Genomic DNA, 21,616 nt, shown 5'->3' with positions numbered 1-21,616 from the left:
GGATGGGGACAGTGGGTTGGGGGGGGGGGGTGGGGACAGTGGGTTGGGGGGGGGGGGGTGGGGACAGTGGGTTGGGGGGGGGGATGGGGACAGTGGGTTGGAAAAGTGACAGCACAAATCCCACCTTACCCAGCAATGGTGTCAGTGTCCCATAAACTGGAAACCACTCCACCCACAGCAGACTTGGGGCAATCGTTTCTCAATAGACACATGGCTAAGGCAGTAGAGTCATATAGTCTCTACAATCCATTCAGCCCATAAAATTAAGACTGACCTTCCAATCACTTTCCCTGCAGTTCCCCATGGTTGACCCACCTTAAAGTTGCACATCCCTTGACACTTCAGAATGTCCGATCCACCCTAAACTTCAGATAGTTAGACTGTGGGAAGAAACTGGAGCACCCAGAGTTTATCCACACAGACACAAGGGTGAGAATATGCCAAAGTCCACGCAAACAACTGCCAGGGAGTGAAATCAAACCTAGGTCCCTAGTGCTGTGAGGCAGTGGTGCTAACCACTGAACCACCATGCCACCCAGAACTTTGAGGTTCTGCTTTGTCTTTGTAGCTTCTAACTTCTCATGCACCCTCAGCAGAGGCGTTCTCTTCCTGACATTGTTGTATCACATCTGCTGCAACCTCCCTTTCCCATTTCTCTACCTCTGAGCACATCAGTTCCCTAATCCTGGCGCTAGATGGACACTGATGCCATCTGGCCTCCTGCTGCCAACTGCAGAGAATGGGCACAATCCCTGTCACTTTTCTGTCCCTTACCACCACCTCCCCTACCCCAACATGGTTCTTACTCCCACCACACAGTCAGTTAGCTCCTCCCCCTGCAGCCCTCTCAGATCTGTCTGACCTATACTGACACCTTCTTGACCCTGTTCACTGACCCAATCAGAAAGCTCTGTCCGGAGAGGAATGACCATCTCCCGGAATGAAGTGTCAGAGGCTGATAGCCAAGTTCGGAGTCCATGATGATGGCCTCAACTGGGACCTTGGGTTCATGTCACACTTCACTATACACTCGCTCACACGCACACTCTTACATACCCACGCACTCATGCTGTCTCTCAGACACACACGCGCGCACATGCACACCATTTCACAGGTTTATACTCCATTACTCACACACTTTACCAAGTATGCATATACACAAACGCACTCTCTTTCTCATGCAAGCACACACATCAGTCTATGGGGTGAATTTGCAATTACAGAATTTTATTTGCAGATACATTCTGTTTTGCTCAAAGAGCGCGCAATCTTCAGGCAGTCAATCCATGTAATATGTTATAAATCCCTAATTTGGATTACGACACAGACAGACTCAAACATGAGTGAATCAGATGGGTTTTTTTCCTCCAGAAAATGGTTTCATCATTAGATTCTGAAGTCCAGATTTCTGACCAAATTCCACAGCAGGATTCGAACCCAGAGTCCCCTGTTCTGGGTGGATAGTCCAGTCGATAATGGCACTCGGCCGTTGTTCCTTCAATTCCCCCTGTGATGGCACATATACTCCCTGGTGTCTCCACTGGTGGGAAGAGGGGGTGAAGCCATTCCTGCACTGAAAACAGGTGAGTAGGTTGTCCCCAGTGTGGACCCACTAGTGTGTCCGCACGCTGGAAGAATCGATGAATCCCTTCCTGTGCTCAGAGCATGTGATTGACCGTTCCATGTGGGGGTGAGCTTCTAAACTCTGAAAACATATAATCAAGAAAGAACCCCCTCTATTCACTACTGCAAACTTACAGCAAGGTTACACATTATTAACTATGCACTTATCTGTTCCTGTGTTGTGAGCTCTCCTAGCAGGTTCCTCAGAGGTCAGCTGTGAATTTTGCTGATTTTTTTCATTTTTCCTAGACGCACTCCAATGCCCAGAGATACATGAATTGAAACAGCAAAGGCAGTAACTACGCAGATTCACTGCTGTGTCAGCTAGCAGTGTAGGTTTCTTTCTCTCTCTCTCTCTCTCTCTCTGACAGGCCATGTGCTCGCTGCCTTCGGCTGTCCTTCTCCCTTTGGAAAGTGCTGTTGTTTTGATTTTTTTACTCCAAAGTTCCAAAACAATGCAATAGCATATATAACGTTAATTGTTGCTCCTGGAATTCAAGGAAATCACCTCCAACACATAAACTATCTCTAAAAAGGAGCAGCTGTTACAGCCACAAATTTTCCCATCCTTCACCTTGGATTAATTCTTGGTGAACATTCCCATCTCACAGGTTACAGTTGATCTACAGTTTAACTTTCTAGCTTTGCTACCAAAGTGGATCACCTCACATTTATCCACACTAAACTGAACCTGCCATACATTTACCCACTCACTCAGCCTATCCAAATATCATTGCATCCTCCCCACAGCTCTCCCTTTCACCCAGCTTTGTTTTGTCTGCAGTTTGTGACATATTCCAATTAGTTCTCTCATCTAAACCATTGACACATACTGTGAATACTTGGGGTCCTAGTCCCAATCCCTGCAGTTCCCCAATCATGAATCATCATTAAACATTGATCTGACTGATCCTCCCTGACTGACCATACAAAATAGCAGATGTTAGCCTGATGTTCATAACTGACTGAGATCCAATGAGCAACTATGACCCATTGAATAACTAAAGCACGGAAGCAGGCCATTCAGCCCATTGTGTCTGTGCACTTCTCTAAATGGCCTTGTGCCATTTTCCTGACGTTTCCTTGGAAACTTGTACATTGCTTGTCATCAAATAATTATCCAATGCCCTTAACTGCTTCAACGACTGCTCCATGCAATGTCTTCCAGATCTATTTACTCAGTGTGTGAAATTTTTTTCTCACCACATTTTCTTTCTTGTAATGTATTTGAAATCTGCATTCTTATTCTCAATGCTTTTACCATGGTGAAGAGTTTTACACTGTCTGTTCTGGGTATGATTTTCCTCATGATTTTCAAAACTTCTTTTAAATTTTCTCCCAGCCTTCTCCAATTTTATGGCTAAAATTTCTCACTGTTGGAACTGTTCAGGTGAAGGTGGTTTCCCCCAACCTCCTGATGTTCCTTCTCTCCAGCTGAAACTAATTTGAACCTTCAATAGTTTGTTGGTCCATTCTGGTTCCTGAGACTCTTCATATTGATGGATCCACTCCAATCACATATTGGGAAGAATTAAGCTGCTGTTTCTAAGTCTCTGCACCAATCTTCATTCCTGAGCTACAGCCTCTATCTCTCTCTCCCTTGTAACTCACTGAGATTCAACCAGGCTGTTCGCAACCTGCTCTATTTGATGCTGAGAGGAGCTTCTGATCTGTGCCAGCACCTCTGTCACCTCATTTGAGCCTGTCCCTATCTCAAACCCTCTTTGGTCCCTTCCTTACCTCCAGGCTCCACTTCTTCAATGATTTTACACATTCTGCCCTCTGTAAACTTGAAATAATCTGAAATGTTCCTGTTGTTTACTGCCGCCCAATCAAGCAACATCCAAATTTTAATATTCTCATCTTAGTTTTCAGACCCCTCAAATGGCTTCTCCCACCTTTATCTCTGTAATCTCCCTGTGCCGAGATGTGTGGGCTGTTCTAATGCTGGCCTTTTACACATCGCCAATTTTGATTGCTTCATCATTGGTGGCTGCACCTTAAGTTGCCTCAGCCATAAGGCCTTATGTAGGAGAAACTATGGGTCCCACCCTCCCCATGACATGGACCACAAAACAGACAACACAAAATGTCTGCATTTAGCCATTAAGCCTCCCTACAATGTCTCAAATTAGCCAAACCAGCCCACATCATACATACCTCAGGACATGACTCACCCAGCCCCAGACCAAGAGAATATACTTCTTCAGATTAACTGATTAACTCCAGCCACTTCTCATGTCCTTAAGGCACAGCTGCTCCCACTAGGAGTCAAGCCTTTACAAATGGTATCCAGACAAGGAGGCACCAAAGGTATTTTGCTTGCCCCCTCAACAATATGAACACATTGATACCTCTTTGAAATGCCACTACCTAACCCTGTCATAAGTTAAAAATCACATAACACCAGGTTATAGTCCAACAGGTTTAATTAGAAGCACACTAGCTTTCAATTGTGTGAAATTCAATTTCACTAGTGTGTTTCCAATTAAACCTGTTGGACTATAACCGAGTGTTGTGTGATTTTTAACTTTGTACACCCCAGTCCAACACTGGCATCTCCAAATCACAACCCTGTCATGATACTGTTCACAGATGGGTCCTCCTTCAGACCCTCAGACCACTGCATATTTTCAGGGTATGCTGTCTGTACCCCTTTCGTGACCCTTGAATCACTTGCGCTCACTAGAACCTGTATCATTGCGAAGGGCAGAGCAGCTAACATTTATACAGATTCCAAGTATGCTTTTGGAGTGGTACAAGACTTTGGTACACTCTGGAAACAGAGAGGATTCATAACATCAGGCAGGCAGACCCCTCCAACACCCTGAGCTCATCTCCAACCTCCTGGAAGCGGTCCTGCTACCCTGCACTGCAGCCATTATGAAATGTGTTGCCCATATCTCTGCCACTAACCCCATTACCCGTAGGAATGTAGCAGCTGATGCGGCGGCCTGGGAAGTTGCACTAAACCCAACCATACATGTCTTGCAGGCCCCCAGAATATCAAAAATCCCAGATCCCCTTGACCCTATGGAAGCAGTACAAGCTGCTCAACTGGCTGCTCCACCAGAAGAGAGCGAGCGAGCGTTGGGCCCACATTGGAGCCAATCACCCTCCCTGCACTTGCTGTTTCACCCTGATGGCTGCATCATCTACACAAAGCTCACCCACATGCACTAGCTCCAGCAGCCCACGGCATTGGGCACACAGGCAAAAGAAGCATGATATATGCTGTCAGAGAATCCTGGTTTGCATCGGGATTCACTGCCACTGCCCAAGCCCTGCTATCGCAGTTTCTCATTTGCTTGCAGAACAAGGCAGGAAGGCCAGTTGCCAGATATGACCATTTACCAGTCCCTGAGGGGCCCTTCACCAGCCTACAGGTTAACTTCACCCACATGAACCAGAAACAGGGCTACAAATACATTCTTGTCACCATAGGCATGTTTCCCAGATGGATGGAAGCATTCGCCACGAAGAGAAATGACGCACGGACTGTAGTGAAATGCCTCCTATGGGATGTCATCCCCAGCTTCGGTGTCCTAGGGAAGATTGAGATTGACAGGGAGACTCATTTCATTGCCACACTTACCACTGCAGTTTGCAAGGTGCTAGGGATACCAGGGAGGCTCCATATTGCCTACCAACCCCAGTCATCAGGCATTGTGGAATATGTGAATGGTGCTCTTAAAAACACACGAACCAGGAGACAGGACTGACCTGGCCAGGTGCCCTGCCACTAGATCTGTATATACTACGTGAACAGGTAAACCACACAACTTTTGAAGTGCTTATGAGGCGATTTGTGCCCACTGCCACCACTTAAACTGTCCACAGGCATGGCCCTTCTCCTGACACAGGAGGGTCTACTGACTTACTGAGCAGGATTATCACTTTTAACCATGACCGGGTCAGAGCTGCACTACCCACACCCCAATAAGAGCCACTTCACCTGTTCCAGCCTGGGGACTATGTTATGATTAAATCACTGGAAACCGATTCTCTCTCTCCTCGGTGGAAAGGACCATTCCTGGAGATATTGACAACTCGGACAGCGGTGAAATTGAAGGAGAAATCGGATTGGACAAAAGCCACCAGCTACAAGCGAGCCTCACCGCCCGAAGGACACAGACCAGGAAGAGCAACAGATGACAGTTCCACACACCGAAGGAACCTTCACCCGAACTCTGACATTTACACCGCACATAACTGGGCATCAGGCACAGTAATCACAGTAATAGGTGGGAGTTAAAACGCAACACTTTGCTACACACAACCCGTCTCTATGCCCAGAGGATCAACCTCACCAGCTGCTGGGTTTGCGCCCATGTACCAGTACACTCGCACAGGGACATCCCCCTCCAGCCCATTCCCTTCAACGAGTCTGAGATGGCTGAATGGTGGCTTGCACAGGACAGGTCCCTCTGAGCTGACCGCTCTAACCCTGCCACCACGACTGCACATGCTCACAGGTGACTGTCCAGCCTACTGGAAATCTGCCGGGTATCCCTTAGATCGTACCAAGGTTTGAATCTTACAATCTTTCCCACGAGCCCCCAGCCCTACTAGTCACTCACATCACGAGACAGGAGGCACCCACAGGGTCCGTCTGCCTCAGGAGCCTCCAAGCCATCTCCTTGGGAGGCTGGCTGGAGCAATTTGTGGATTAATGGGTGGCTCAGTGGTTAGCACTGCTGCCTCACAGCACCAGGGTCCCAGGTTCAATTCCAGTCTCGGGTGACTGTCTGTGTGGAGTTTGCACATTCTCCCCGTGTCTGCGTGGGTTTCCTCCGGGTGCTCCGGTTTCCTCCCACAGTCCAAAGGTGAATTGGCCATGCTAAATTGCCCATGGGTTATGTGCATTAGTCAGACGGTAATGGGTCTGGGTGGGTTACTCTTCGGTGGGTTGGTGTGGACTTGTTGGGCCAAAGGGCCTGTTTCCACACTGTAGGGAATCTAAATCTAAATCTAAATCTAAATTGCCCTGCCTCCCTCCTCCTCACCCACTCAGCAAGTCGGTCCACAGCGGATGGCAGCATAGTCAATTTACACGTCCTCAGCAGGATTACCCACAACACCACCTTCACCACCTCCTGGTCAGTTACCCAGACCAGCCATATGTGGGCCGATAATAGCATTTACTTCATATATGGCCACAAGGTCTACCGTTGTCATGGACTATTACTTTGGGTATGTTGTCCCATTCATATACCATTCCCCTCCTCACCTTCCCGATAACCCACCAGCCCGCAAAATGCGCTTCCTCTCCACCCTCGACAAAATCCTTTCCATCTTTATATCTCCCCCATGCAGCCCTACGATTGGATCTAGAAATCCACCACCTGGCCACTACTTTTGAAGAGTTCGCCAGTGCCACCACTTCGGCATTGGCTCAGCTGAATGCAGAGGCTGTGGCCATTCGCATTGTCACCCTCCAAAATCGGATGGCCCTTGATTATCTGCTGACCGACAAAGGAGCCATATGTGCCCTCGTCAGCTGTGACTGCTGTACATACATACCCGACCACAGTGAGAACATCACCAACCTGGCCCAGCACATCCGCCGCGCTGCTGCTGAACACCCCCAGGAACAGCCATGGGACCAGTGGTGCTGGGCAACCTCCTACCTAGGCTCCCTGGGCACGTCCCCAATTCAGGGACTGACGGTTCCCATCATAGTCATTGTTGTCATCATCACACTGCTCAGCGCCACACTAATGTATTGTCTACTGCCTACTGCAGCTACATCTGTCTGGCCCCCTCTCATCACTCAACTGGTACAGGGCTGCTGGATTGATATCCCCACCATTGATCACAATTATCCAGGTTCAGACTCGGACTCCCTGAGCTACCTTTTGGATACCGAGCACCTCCCCACCTGACAACCCCCTGGATCTGGCTACATTTCCCCCCCACTTCTCATCCCTCCCTTAAAAAAACAAAAAAAAAGAGGGAAATTGTGTATCTCTGTAATCTCCCTGTGCCGAGATGTGTGGGCTGCTCCAATGCTGGCCCTTTGCACATCGCCAATTTTCATTGCTCCATCACTAGTGGCTGCACCTTAAGTAGCCTCAGCCATAAGGCCTTATGTGGGAGAAAATACGGGTCCTAGCCTCCCCATGACATGGGCCACAAAACAAACAACACAAAATGTCTGCATTTATCCATTAAGCCTCCCCACAATGCCTCACGTTGGCCAAATCAGCCGCCCCACACATCACACATACCTCAGGACATGACTCATACAGCCCCAGACCAAGAGAATATATTTCTTCAGAGTAACTGATAATGCGCCTTCCACTCTATAATAGTCCAGCCACCTCTGATGTCCTTCGGGTACTGCTGCTCCCACTAGGAGTCAAGCCTTCATCAAAGCACCCAGACAAGGAGGCACCAAAGGTACTTCGCTTGCCCCCTCAACAATACGAACACATTGAGACCAGGATGAATTCCGCTAACATCAACTCCAGCCAAGGATTGGAATTTCCTGAGTCAATTAAGAAACTCATTGCCAGACACAGAATCTTTTCAATGAATAAACTTCATTTCTTTTTGTTGTACAACTCACACCATTGTCTCATAACCCACACTTCATTGTTGTAAGGGTATAAAACTCCATTGTATTCTCTGTTTGGGGAAGAAGTTATGGTCCCTTTGAACAGCCTATCAGTGACTGTTTCAGTGGGGTCAAGTCTCCTGCACGATATCACTGTTTGATAAATAAATCCTTGTCAGTTCTCAGTCCGATCTGTGTGTTTGTGATCTCTGATTAACTGGGCTAAATTCTCTGACATGCACCTCCCTCCCCGTCTCCCAGGTACAGTCATCATCGTCCATTCTTTCTCTCTCTTTTCAGAAGGGCTTCAGGCAGGAAAAGGACTGGGGGGGGGGGGGGGGGAAGAGGTGGTAGGAGAATGGACAGTGTGCAGAGGGTGGGGGTGAGGGGAAGAGAATTGGAGGGATGCAGAGTGAGAGAGAATGAGGGGTGCAGAGTGTGGTGAGGTAGAGCATTTTACAAGGGGCAGTGAGTGGGGAGAGAATATACGGGGGGCAGTGGGTTGGGGGAAAGACAGCACAAATCCCACCGTCCCCAGGACTGGTGTCAGTCTCTCACAAACTGGAACCCACTCCTCCCATGGCAGACTTGGGGCAATCATTTCTCAATATACACGTATCTGAGGCAGTAGAATCATATACTCCCCACATGCCATTCGGCTCATTGAATTCACCATGACCCTATGAATAGCATCCCACCCGCTAACCCTACAGCCCCATAGCTACCCCATCCTAACCAGCACATCCAGTCCACCTTGAACTGCAGATCTTTGGACTGTGGGAGGGAACTGGAGCACCTGGAGGTATCTTACACAGATACAAGGGGGCGAACGTGCCAAAGTCCACACAGAAAGTTGCCTGAGGGTGAAATTGAACCTTGGTCCCTGGCGCTGTGAGGGAGAGGTGCTAACTACTGAGCCACCATGCTTTGAGGTTCTGCTTTGGCTTTGTAGTTTCTAACTTCTCATGCACCCTCAGCAGAGGATCTCTCCTCCTGACATTGTTGGACCACACCCACTTAAACCTCCTTTTCCCATTTCCCAGCCCTGAGCACATTGGTTCCTAAATCCTGGCAACAAACAGATACTGTTGCCATCTGGCCTCCTGCCAACTGCAGAGAACGGAGACAATCCCTGTCGCTATTCTGCCCCTTACTGAAGAGGTTTCTCCAAGGCTGTGCCCTCAGGTCCTAGTCTCTCCTACCAATGGAAACATCTTCCCAACGTTCACTCTGTGCAGGCTGTTCAGCATGTTTCAATTCTATACCCCCTGAGTATGGGCCTGTTAATCAGAATGAACCAGACCCTTCAGGATGAGGTACAGCAGGGATTAGTTTCAGCAAAGTGAGAATTGGGGGAGACTGTGTTGGATGGAGGTTTTCAGCTTTTAGGGAATGAGACAGGAAAGAAAGTTTGATAAAAATTAGAATCGATCTGGCGGGCTGATGGGCTGAGTAGTGGCAGATGGAGTTTAATTTATTTAAATGCCAGGTGTTGCATTTTGTAAAGGCAATTCAGGGCAGGACTTAAGGTCTGAGGGAGTGCTGCTGAACCAAGAAACCATGGAATGCAGGTTCATTGTTCCTGGATAGTGGAGTCGCAGGTAGACAGGATAGTGAAGAAGGCATCTAGTACCCTTGCCTTTATTGGTCAGTGCATATGGGAGTTGGGAGGATGTTGTGGTTGTACAGGACATTCGCACTTTGGGAATACTTCATTCAGTTCTGGTCTCCATGCTGTAGGAAAGATGTGAGGAAACTTTGAAAAGGGTTGGAAAAGATTTAAAAAGCAGGTGACAGAATTGAAGGGTTTGAGCTATAGGGAGCTGTTTTCCCTGGAGCATCGGAGGCTGAGGGGTGACCTTACAGAAGTTCATAAGGTGCTTCGATAGGGTGAATAGCCAAGGTCTTTTCCCCAGGGTAAGACAGGAATGACTTGAAAGGGACCTAAGGGGTATGGAATGAGCTGCCAGAGGAAGTGGTACAATTACAGCATTTTAAAAGGCATCTGGATGGGTATATGAATCAGAAGGTTTCAGAGGGATATGGGCCAAATGCTGACAATTGAGATTCGATTAATTTAGGATATATGATCGGTATGAACGAGTTGGATCAAAGGGTCTATTTCCGTGCTGTATGACTCTAATCGTCTTCAGTGAAAGCAGAAGTGTTATTGTGAAAACTGGATTTACAGAGCAGCTTTCAAAGATGATTTGCCCTTACTGGGAGCAGAAGTAGTGATAATGAAATCTTTTATTTGGGAGACAGCAACTGAGGAATGAGAATAGAACATAGAAGAATACAGCGCAGTACAGGCCCTTTGGCCCTCGATGTTGCGCCGATCCAAGCCCACCTAACCTACACTAGCCCACTATCCTCCATATGCCTATCCAATGCCCGTTTAAATGCCCATAAAGAGGGAGAGTCATGTGCTCAGGGGCAGCACAGTAGTTATCACTGCTGCCTCACTGCGCCAGGGACCCGGGTACGATTCCACTCTTGGGGTGACTGTGTGGGGTGTGCATGTTTTTCCCCCCCACCCAGTGTCTGCATGGGTTTCCTCAGAGTCCAAAGATGTGCAGGTGAGGGTGGATTGGCCAAGTAAATTGTCCCAAATGAATCTCTCCCAGCGATACTGTTTAAATATGCTGAGTTGGACAAAGTATCCCATCATTTGAAAAAGTCAGAAGTCACAACACCAGGTTACAATCCAACAGGTTTATTTGAAATCAAAAGCTTTAGGAACATTGCTCCTTTGTCAGGGTGAAGGAAGGAGCAACGCTCCAAAAGCTCATGAGTTTAAATGAACCTATTGGACTCTAACCTGATGATGTGTGACTTCTGACCTTATCCACCTCAATCCTCTCAACCTCCTCTGTTCTTAGAGAAAAACATCCCAGCCCATCCAGCATTAATTCCAATTTGCTAACAATGGCGTTGTGATGATTTCAGCTCTTTCCGTATGTCAAGGATCTCATTTCTAAGCCAGTGTATTGCCTCTTAAGTTCACCTGATCTTAAAAACAAATGGCATCCTATTCATTAAAAAGTCTGTTTTCCATGCAACGTCAGTCCTGGTCAGAAAGTAGCCAATGGTGTCTTATATGCCCAGAGGTTGCTTCTGACCAGGTTTGTACACACTGAGACGTAGGAGTAAAACTTCACAACAAAAGATTAATGCAGCCTTTATTCAGGACTCATTATTAAACACACTTCCTGCATTTACAGATGTGATTGAGAGGCTTCTTTGAATGAGTCACTGAGTTTGTCAGGATTCTGAGAGTCAGTGTGGCTCTGTCGCAGCAGAGGGGAGGGCTCTTTCAGACAGAACATGGCATGCAGAAAATTCTCCCACGTCAAACAAGCAAAGTCAATGTGTTTGTAACAAGTTGTGAAACGTGAAAGGGTTCCGAAAAAATTTACAAGGATGTTGCCAGGATTGAACGGTATGAGCTATGGGAGAGGCGGTGGAGGAAGCCCAGGGCTTGGCAGAGTGGGTGCAAGTTTTGCAATTCCTGCAGTGGCAGGAGAGTGCCACGAGGGAAGGGTGGGTTGTTTGGGGGGTGGGAGTGGACCAGAACAGGCAGTCATGGAGGGAATGGTCTTTGTAGTAGGGGTGGGGTCCGTTTGTAGGTGGCGGAAATGTCGGATGATGCAGCTTATGTAGAGGTTGGTTGGGGTGCAAGGTGAGGATGGGGGGGGGGGGGTTCTGTCCTTGTTGCAGTTGGAGGGGTGAGGTTTGAGGGCAGAGGTGTGGAACGTAGATGAGATGCGTTGGAAGGCATCTTCAACCACGTAGGAAGAGAAATTATGGTTTTTAAAAGGAGGAGGCCATCTAGTGTGTTCTGTGGTGGAACTGGTCCTCCTGGGAGCAGATACGGTGGAGGTGGAAGAATTGGAAATATGGGATAGTATTTTTGCAGGAGGTAGGGTGGGAAGAGGTGTAATCCAGGTAGCTGTGGGAGGCAGTGGGTTTGTAATAAATGTCAGTGTTGAGTCAGTCGTCATTGATGGAGATGGAGAGATCCAGGAAGGGGAGGGAGGTGTCAGATTTGCTCCAGGTGACCAAGGTCGGGGTAGAATGTGTTGGTGAAGTTGAATTGCTCAACCTCCTCGCGGGAGCACAAGGTGGCGCCGAAGCAGTCATCAATGTAGCGGAGGAAGAGATGGGGAGTAGTGCCTGTGTAACTACAGAAGATGGATTGTTCTACGCAGGCAACAAAGACACAGCCATAGCTGGGGCCCATGGCTACCCCTTTTGTTTGGAGGAAGTGGGAGGATTCTAAGGAGAAGGGTGAGGACCAGTTCAGCCAAACTAATGAGTGTGTCAGTGGAAGGGTACTGGTGAAGATGTCAGGAGAGGAAGAAATGGAAGGCTTGGAGGCCCTGGTCATTGTGGATGGAGGCGTAGAGGTATTGGATGACCATGGTGAAGATGAGGCACTGGGGTCTGGAGAAATGGATGTCTTGGAGGTGGTGGAGGGTGTGGGTAGTGTCTCGAATGTATGTGGGGAGTTCCTGGACTCGGAGAGAGGGGACAGTATCGAGATAGGTGGAGATGAATTCAGTAGGGCAGGAGCAATGGGTCGGCCAGGGTGGTCAGGCTTGTGGATCTTGGGAAGGAGAATCGGGCAGTGTGGGGTTCCTGAACTATGAGGTTGGAAGCTATGGATGGGAGATCTCCTGAGGTGATGAGGTTGCGTATGGTTTTGGAGATGATGGTTTGGTCATAGGAGGTGAGGTCATGGTCGAGGGGGTGGTAGTAGGTAGTGTCTTCAAGTTGGCACTTTGTGGTGTAGAGATCAGTGTGCCAAAATATCACTGCACCCACTTTATCCGCTGGTCTGATGGTGATGATGGAGGTTGGAGTGGGAAAGGGGTGTAGACAGATTTAGGCGGTTAATGTCTCAGCAGCAGTTGGAAATGAAGGGATCGAGAGTGGGTAATAGGCCAGCACGGGGTGTCCAGGTGGATGGAGTGTGATGGAACCGGGTGAAGGGATCCTCGGCAGGTGGGCGGGAGTCCTGATTGAAAAGGTAAGCCCGGAGGCGGAAGAAGTGTTCAATGTCACGACACATATTGAATTTGTTGATGTGTGGACGGAGGGGGATGAAGGTAAGGCCTTTGTTGAGGACTGATCATTTGTCCTCAGTGAGGGTGAGGTTTTGAGGGGGGTGATGGTGAAAACTCAGCAGGGCTGGGAGGTCAGACCTGGTATAAGTGTGGAGCTGGGAGTGGGGGCAGAGCTTGTCACTGGAGTGGGAGTGGTGGTAGGGGGAATTGGGAGTGGAGTCCTTAGCAAGGGTGATGATCCCTTCCGGGTTCTTTGGTGGGGGGGGAAGCGGTTGAATGGGGATGGTGACAGTGGGAACCAACCAGCCTGGCCTTGTGCTGGAGACTCAATGGGACAGAGACAAATGTATCTATTTCAGATCTATCTGCAGTGGTTGGACAAGTATTATGCTCGATCCAAGATAAAAAATGTCTTTCATCTGCTTTTGTGGAACGTTTCCATACGGAAGGTGCAGTCCCGGGCCCCTCAAGAAATAAAGTGGGTGAGAGGGCAGCCAAGCTGGCAGAAAAGGATCCCACCTGATCCCACTTCATCCATTAAACAGGGTTCAAGGTGTGACTCTCAGCAGCAGTAACAGCAGTAACTCCCCCTGCATCATCTTGTGAAGTTGCTGGTGTCTCCACAAGTTGCACAACGGGGTAAAGCCCTTTCCGCACGCAGCAGGTGAATGGCTGCTCCATGGTGTGGATGTGCTGGTGTTTGCAGAGGGTGGAGGAATCGCAGAAGCCGTTGCCACACACTGAGTAGGTGAATGGCTTCCCCCTAGCGTGGACATGAAGGTGGAGGAGCAGGTGGTACGACCAAGTGAAGCCCTTCCCACAGACAGAGCAGGCTTCTCTCCACTGTGGATCCGCTGGTTCAACAGCAGGTGGTGTGACTGAGTGAAGCCCTGCCCACACACGAGGCAGATGAACGGTTTCTCCCGGTGTGAACCTGCTGCTGGTATAGGAGGTGATGTGACTGAATGAAGCCTCTCCCGACTGAGTGCTCGTGAACGGCCGCTGCCTGTTGTACAAACGCCGATGAATCTCCAGCGTGGACGGGAAACCGTTCCCGCATTTCGACAGTTTCTTCATGGTGTGAGTGTTCACGTCTCTCTGGGTTCAACGATCAGTTGAAAACTGGCTCATGCTTACAGCATGTTTATGGTGTTACTGGTGAACCCTCTGATAATTGGAACACACTCATTCAGTCTATAAAGTCTGAACTCTGGTATGTGGGATTCTGTGAATTTTCCAGTCACACTGAAATTTAAAACCTAATGAAGCAGACAAACCTTCTCCTCGTTTCAAGGCCATCAATATCCACGTCTGTGGTGAGTCAAACGACTACCAGACTTTGACATGACGTTAAGTCTGAGATTTCTGACTCCAACTTCATCTCTTGTAATATTCCTGTTGAAAAGAGATTACAAAGGTCATCACTGTCAGCCTATGACAGAAAATCCGAACACACAATTCTAGTTTCTGTGGAACATTCTTTCCTCTCTTTATCCCCAAGATCTTTGTGTAGATCTATATGTAACTGTAAACCAGCAAGGTAATGGGGCGGACTGCATACCTCCATGAAGATTTCACAAGGACTCAAGTTGCTGAATGGACATCTATCACACGTTATTGACGACCTTACTGGAGATCTACATCATGCTGTGGTGCAATATAACTGCAAATCAGGCTTATAGAACTACAAACATTCCATCAAATATGTAACATATAATCCAGACTTATCTCTATCTTATATTAACACACAGTTCTCTTAAATTTGAGTCTTCTGGGAATCTAACTTTCAAGTGTGAACTTTGTAAAGGAAGCCGCCTTTTTGGACACCTTCAGTGTCACACTGACTATTAATGGAAATACATCCAATACGACACTATGATTAATGATCAATGACAAGAGGCAAATCTTTACCCTGTCAAAATTTTCTGTTGCATAAATGATGCGATTAATGCAATGCTTTTTTGCCAGTCATAGAGTTGTACTGCACAGAAAGAGACTCTTCAGTCAACTTGTGCATGCTGACCAGATGTCCATAATTAATCTAGTTCCATTTGCCAGCACTTAGCCTGTAAACCCTTCCTATTCATATACACAGGCAGATTGCCTTTTAAATGTTGTCATTGTACCAGCCTCCACCACTTTCTCTGTGAAAAGGTTGACTGCAAGGTCCCTTCTAGTTCTGGAATCCCCACCCCAGGGAAATGTCTTTGTCTATTTACCCTAGCAAAGCATCTCATAATTTTATAATGCTCCAGAGAAAACAGCCCCAGTCTATTCTGCCTCTCCCTGTGGTTCTAACATCTAAGTGAATCTTTTCGGAGTCCTTTCAAGTTTCACAACATCCTTTCTGTAGAAGGAGACCAGAGTTGTGCACAATATTCCAGAAGTCATGTACTGAAACTGACCTTTGCAGAGTCTGCCCCCTGCTTCGATTCACATTCTCTGCCTCCAGTTGCTATAAATGAACAGTGCCCACCCACCCCCTCCCAGGATGGGAATGGAAAGGGGGGAAGACGTTGCGTAGCTCCCAGATTTTGCCCAGAGGGCACGTTTTAGGTATCCATTCGGATCCACAGTTGTCGGTGGTGATGTCCCCACAGTTCCAGGCTGGCCGTCTCCCATTGGACAATGACACATGAATCTCCCGGTCAATGGGGTGCTGTGTCCAGGGATGGGGAGCCCTGAACGAGCCTGGTCCTCCCAATCAGAGTGCCCCTATTGTCTGAATGCTGAAGTTGAACCATGAGTTTCAGAAACTGCTACTGCTCCTCTCTCTCTTTCTCTATGTAGGTTGAGCTTCACCCCATACTGCAACTTTCTTCCTCTGTCCAAACATCTTTGAGCACAGAACATTTTTGTTGAAGGATGGCATCTTTCCTGACCTTCACAATTAAAGGGGTGTCTTCCACCTGATAATCAACGGGACGGTCAGTCAGAGGAGGCAGGGTCATGCCTTGTGTTGTTGTGTGGCATATGTGACAGCTGCAACAAGAGACCTAACTCCTGTACTCAATGCTCTGATAAAAGTAAGCATGCCGAACGCCTTCTTCAAGCCCCTGTCTATCTGTGACTCCATTTTCTAGGAGCTATGAACCTGCACCCCGAGATTTCTTGGTTTGAAATAGTGCATATAAAACAGATTTGGTGCTCATCGGTATAACATTATTTGGTGCTAAACTTGACTCTGATTTGCTATCTTATCTAGTTACATAATTTATGGCTCTCTAATAGTATACTTTTGTTATTCTTTTCTGCCTTCAATATAGCGCTGAATCTATTTCATACTCCAAGTGCAGCCTCACCAACCTCCTGTATAACTGCAACATAACTTCCCAACTTCTTTACTCAATGCTCTGACTGAAGAAGGTCAGTGTACCAAAAGATTTCAACAAAGACTCCATTTTCAGTGAACTGTAAACCTGAACTCTAAAGATCCTTCTGTTCCATTACACTCCTTAAAGTCCTATCACTCACCGTGAAACTGCTACCTTTATTTGATTATCCAAAGTGGAGGAGTTCACACTTATCTATTTTAAACTCCATTTGCCATTAACCTTAAACCTATGCACTCTAGTTTTGGACTCCCCACCACTGGGAAAGGGCCTTTCCTATTTACCCTACCCACCCCCCTCATGATTTTATAAACATCTATAAAGTCACCCCTCAGCCTCCAAAGCTCCAGGGAAAATAGCCGCAATTTGTTCAGCCTCTCCCTATTGCTCAAACTCTCCAACCGTGATATTGTCCTTGTAAATCTTTTCTGAACTCTTTCAAGTTTCACAACATCTTTCCGATAGCACATAGTTCAGAATTGCATGCAGTATTCCAACAGCGGTGTAACCAATGTCCTCTCTGAAGAGGATTTAAAAAAGAATATTTACACCCATCGTATTACTATAAGGAAATCAAGTTAGTTGGGCGTGACTTTTCCATAGCAATTTGTTTTGGCTGTCCTTCATTAACCTACGCTTTTTCAGTTAATAAAAATATATACTGTGGGATGTGATTGTTGCTAGCAGCCCAACATTTGCTCACCACCCCTCATGGCCTTTGGACCAAGTAATTGACTACATGCTAGAAGGCTGTTGAGAGTCATCCAAGGTCTGGGGTCACATGGTGTGTGCGCAAGGTTGATGAATGGTAGATATCCCTCCCTAAAAAAAAGAGTTTTGCAACAATCAATAATAAAAGGTTGGAGAAACGCAACAGTTCCGCAGCATCTATTAAGAGACTACAATGTTAATGTTTCAAGTCCAGTGGCCCTTCAAAGCTTGGCTGGACTCAAAGTATTAACGGTTTGCTCTCCACAGATGCAGCCTGACCTGCTGCATTTCCCCAGCAATTTTGTCTTTTGTTTCTGATCTGCAATTCATTGTTTTAACCAATAATAGTTTCCTGGTTGTCAGTACTGAGACAACTCTCATTTCAAGATCTTTTTATTAGTTGAACATAAATTCCACTTGCAGCCATGCTGGGATTTGAAGTTTTGTTCTCGGAAGACCTAGATCTCTGGGATACTCAACCAGTATCGCTAGACCACAATCTTCCCCTCAGTGACAATTTTCTCCTGAATATTTTCCTTTATTCATTCACAGGATGTGGCACTTTGTCTCCCAGAAAAACCAAGTGCCATTTTATAGGGCAGCTAAGACTCAATCACAGTACTGTGGAACAGGAGCGATGCATTCGCCAAGCTGGGGAAGGACTAAAGATTTCTTTCCTTAACAAGGTTATCAGTGAAAAGATAGGTACTTATGACAATTAATAAGGTCACCAAAGCAGCAATAAGCTTTATAATCCAGACATATTAACTAATTTCAATTTGCTATAGCAGCATCAATTTAAAACTTCAGATGTTAAATCCAGTAACAATTCCAAAATGCCACCAAATCCCTACAATCTTTAAGTTTCCCAACATTGACTGGCCTGGAGTTGACAGCTATATCCTTTTCTCCTTTATTATTTACTATTCAATCCATTGAGTTGACTCTGCCATTTACCCAGATCACTACTGTTTTAATAAACATCTGTTTCATTTTCCTGCCATTTCCCCATAATTCTCAATTCCCTTAATGATTAAAAAAATCTATCTCAGCCTTGAATGCACCGAACAATCCAGGCTCAACAGCCTTCTGTTGTAACAAGTTCCACAGATTTACAGCCCTCAGGAGAATTTTCGATCTGTCCTAAATATGTAATCCCTTTTTCCGCATATGGAGTCAGCTGTTACGAGGGGACACAGCTTTAAATTAAGGGGTGGTAGGTATAGGACAGATGTTAGGGGTAGATTTTTTACTCAGCGGGTTGTGAGTTCATGGAATGCCCTGCCAGTAGCAGTGGTGGACTCTCCCTCTTTATGGTCATTTAAGCGGGCATTGGACAAGCATATGGAGGTTATTGGGCTAGTGTAGGTTAGGTAGGCTTCGGTTGGCGCAACATCGAGGGCCGAAGGGCCTGTACTGCGCTGTATTTTTCTATGTTCTATATGTTATTCCCTCTGGTCCTAGATTCACCCACAAGGATAAACTTTTCCACACCCAGCCTGTCAAGTCTCCTCAAAATCTTGTACGTGACAAAAAGGTTACTTCTAATTCTCCTAACTTCAAATAAGCACAGGCTCAACCTATTCACTTCTCCTCATAAGACATCCTTTCCATACCTGACATCATCACAGTCAACCTTCTCTGGACTGCCTCCAATGCCAGTATATCTTTCCTTGGGTAACAGACCCAAATCTGTTCACATTATTCAGTTGTGACCTGACTGGTGTCTTACATAGCGTATAAATATTGGAGGTTATACTGAACCTATTTAAAGGCCAACCTACTACTCACTGAACCTGGATGAAGACATTCATGGATGTAGGCTTCCAAATCCCTTTATTCTACAGCTTTGTCCCTTTAATATTCAGCTCTTCTTTTCCTGCCAAAGTGCATAACGTCATATTCCCACATTATATTCGATCTGCCAAGTTTTTGCTCATTTGCTTAACTTGTCTATATCCCTCCGCAGCAATTTCATGTCATCCACACTAGCTGCCTTCCCATCAACTGTCTCTTCTGCAAACTTGGCAATAATACATTCACTTTACTTATCCAAGAAATTCATATACATATTGTAAATAATTTTGGACCCAGCACTGATCCCTGTGGCACACCACTAGTTACAAGTTGGCATCCTTATCGCTACTGTATCATTAGTTAGACAATCCTCTATCCATCCTAGTCTACTGCCTCCAACACCCTGGGCTCTTTGCTTATTACATGAGATGTGAATATCATTGGCTGTGCCAACAACTCTTCCTTAACTGTCCTTGAAAAGGTGGTGCTGAGCTACCTCTTAAATTGCTTCACAAATATGATGTGGTCTGCAGTAAATGTTCGGGAGCGAGTTCCAGGATTTTCGTCAACAACAAAGAAGCAATGTGACATATTTCACAGTTGGAACACTGTATAGACACTTTTCTGTTCTTGGTTGTTGAGGTCATGGTTTGGAAGGTGCTTTTGAAGAGCCACCACTCATAATCAAGCCAGATTGATAGTCTCTGGGCACAATCTGTCATTTTGACTTTTCTCATCAATCTACATTCTTTCCAGCCAAGTTTTCAGTCACACCAAACTGCGACACAATGCCTCCTGTTACAGCTTCAGTCAACCACAATAATGTGAAGATTCTTGGGATGATTTTCTACATTCCAAGTGCATTTCTCCCATTTTTGATGGAACAAAGACAGCGCATTGGTGGATAATTATAGTTAGTGCAAACACAGCGAGCCATAGATAAAGTTTTATCCTGTTCACCAAATATCCTCCCACTTCCTCCAGACCAAAGGGCACACGTATGGGCCCCAGCTATACCTGTCTCTTTGTTGGCTACGTAGAGCAGTTGATCTTCCGTAATTACACCGGCACCACTCCCCACCTCTTACTCCGCTACATTGATGGCTACATTGGCGCCACCTCGTGCTCCCGTGAGGAGGTTGAGCAATTCATCAACTTCACCAACACATTCCACCCTGACCTTAAACTTACCTGGACCATCTCTGACACCTCCTTCCCTTCCTGGACCTCTCCATCTCCATTAATGATGACCGACTTGACACTGACATTATTTACAAACCCACCGACTCCCAGAGCTACCTGGACTACACCTCTTCCCACCCGATCTCTTGCAAAAATGCCATCCCGTATTCCCAATTCCTCCGCCTCCGCCGGATCTGCTCCCAGGAGGACCAGTTCCACCACAGAACACACCAGATGGCCTCCTTCTTTAGAGACCACAATTTCCCTTCCCTTGTGGTTAAAGATGCCCTCCAACGCACTTCGTCCACATCCCGCACCTCCGCCCTCAGACCCCACCCCTCCAACCGTAACAAGGACAGAACGCCCCTGGTGTTCACCCTACCAACCTTCGCATAAACCAAATCATCTGCCGACATTTCCGCCACCTCCAAAGAGACCCCACCACCAGGGATATATTTCCTTCCCCACCCCTTTCCGCCTTCCGCAAAGACCGTTCCCTCCGTGACTACCTGGTCAGGTCCATGCCCCCCTATAACCCACCCTCCCATCCTGGCACTTTCCCCTGCCACCGCAGGAACTGTAAAACCTGCGCCCACACCTCCTCCCTCACCTCTATCCAATGCCCTAAAGGAGCCTTCCACATCCAAAGTTTTACTTGCACATCCACTAATATCATTTATTGTATCCGTTGCTCCCGATGCGGTCTCCTCTGTATTGGGGAGACTGGGCACCGCCTAGCAGAGCGCTTTAGGGAACATCTCAGGGACACCCGCACCAATCAACCACACCGCCCCGTGGCCCAACATTTCAACTCCCCCTCCCCCTCCCACTCCCACTCTGCCGAGGACATGGAGGTCCTGGGCCTTCTTCACCGCCGCTCCCTCACCACCAGACGCCTGGAGGAAGAACGCCTCATCTTCCGCCTCGGAACACTTCAACCCCAGGGCATCAATGTGGACTTCAACAGTTTCCTCATTTCCCCTTCCCCCACCTCACCCTAGTTCTAAACTTCCAGCTCAGCACTGTCCCCATGACTTGTCTGGACTTGTCCTACCTGCCTATCTCCTTTTCCACCTATCCACTCCACCCTCTCCTCCCTGACCTATCACCTTCATCCCCTCCCCCACTCACCCATTGTACTCTATGCTACTTTCTCCCCACTCCCACCCTCCTCTAGCTTATCTCTCCACGCTTCAGGCTCACTGCCTTTATTCCTGATGAAGGGCTTTTGCCCGAAACGTCGATTTCGAAGCTCCTTCGATGCTGCCTGAACTGCTGTGCTCTTCCAGCACCACTAATCCAGAATACATTAAAAGGCATTTTAACCCAAGTTGTATTAATTC

At 47.2% G+C, this 21,616-nt stretch overlaps 1 long non-coding RNA gene across 1 annotated transcript in view; it reads right to left on the bottom strand.

Moving 5' to 3' along the window:
- Nucleotides 1-11,347: 11,347 nt before the first annotated feature.
- The window catches only part of LOC140460242 (uncharacterized), a 29,610-nt gene continuing 19,341 nt past the window's right edge, over nt 11,348-21,616 (bottom strand). Inside the window, exon 3 of the long non-coding RNA XR_011953922.1 lies at nt 11,348-14,646. This is a non-coding gene — a long non-coding RNA (uncharacterized lncRNA). The remainder of the gene's footprint in view (nt 14,647-21,616) is intronic.

The sequence above is a fragment of the Chiloscyllium punctatum genome, chromosome 36, assembly GCF_047496795.1.
Source record: "Chiloscyllium punctatum isolate Juve2018m chromosome 36, sChiPun1.3, whole genome shotgun sequence".
Lineage (NCBI taxonomy): Eukaryota > Metazoa > Chordata > Chondrichthyes > Orectolobiformes > Hemiscylliidae > Chiloscyllium > Chiloscyllium punctatum.
The sequence above is the reverse complement of the archived record's forward strand: the minus strand, read 5'-3'. Positions and strand labels throughout refer to the sequence as shown.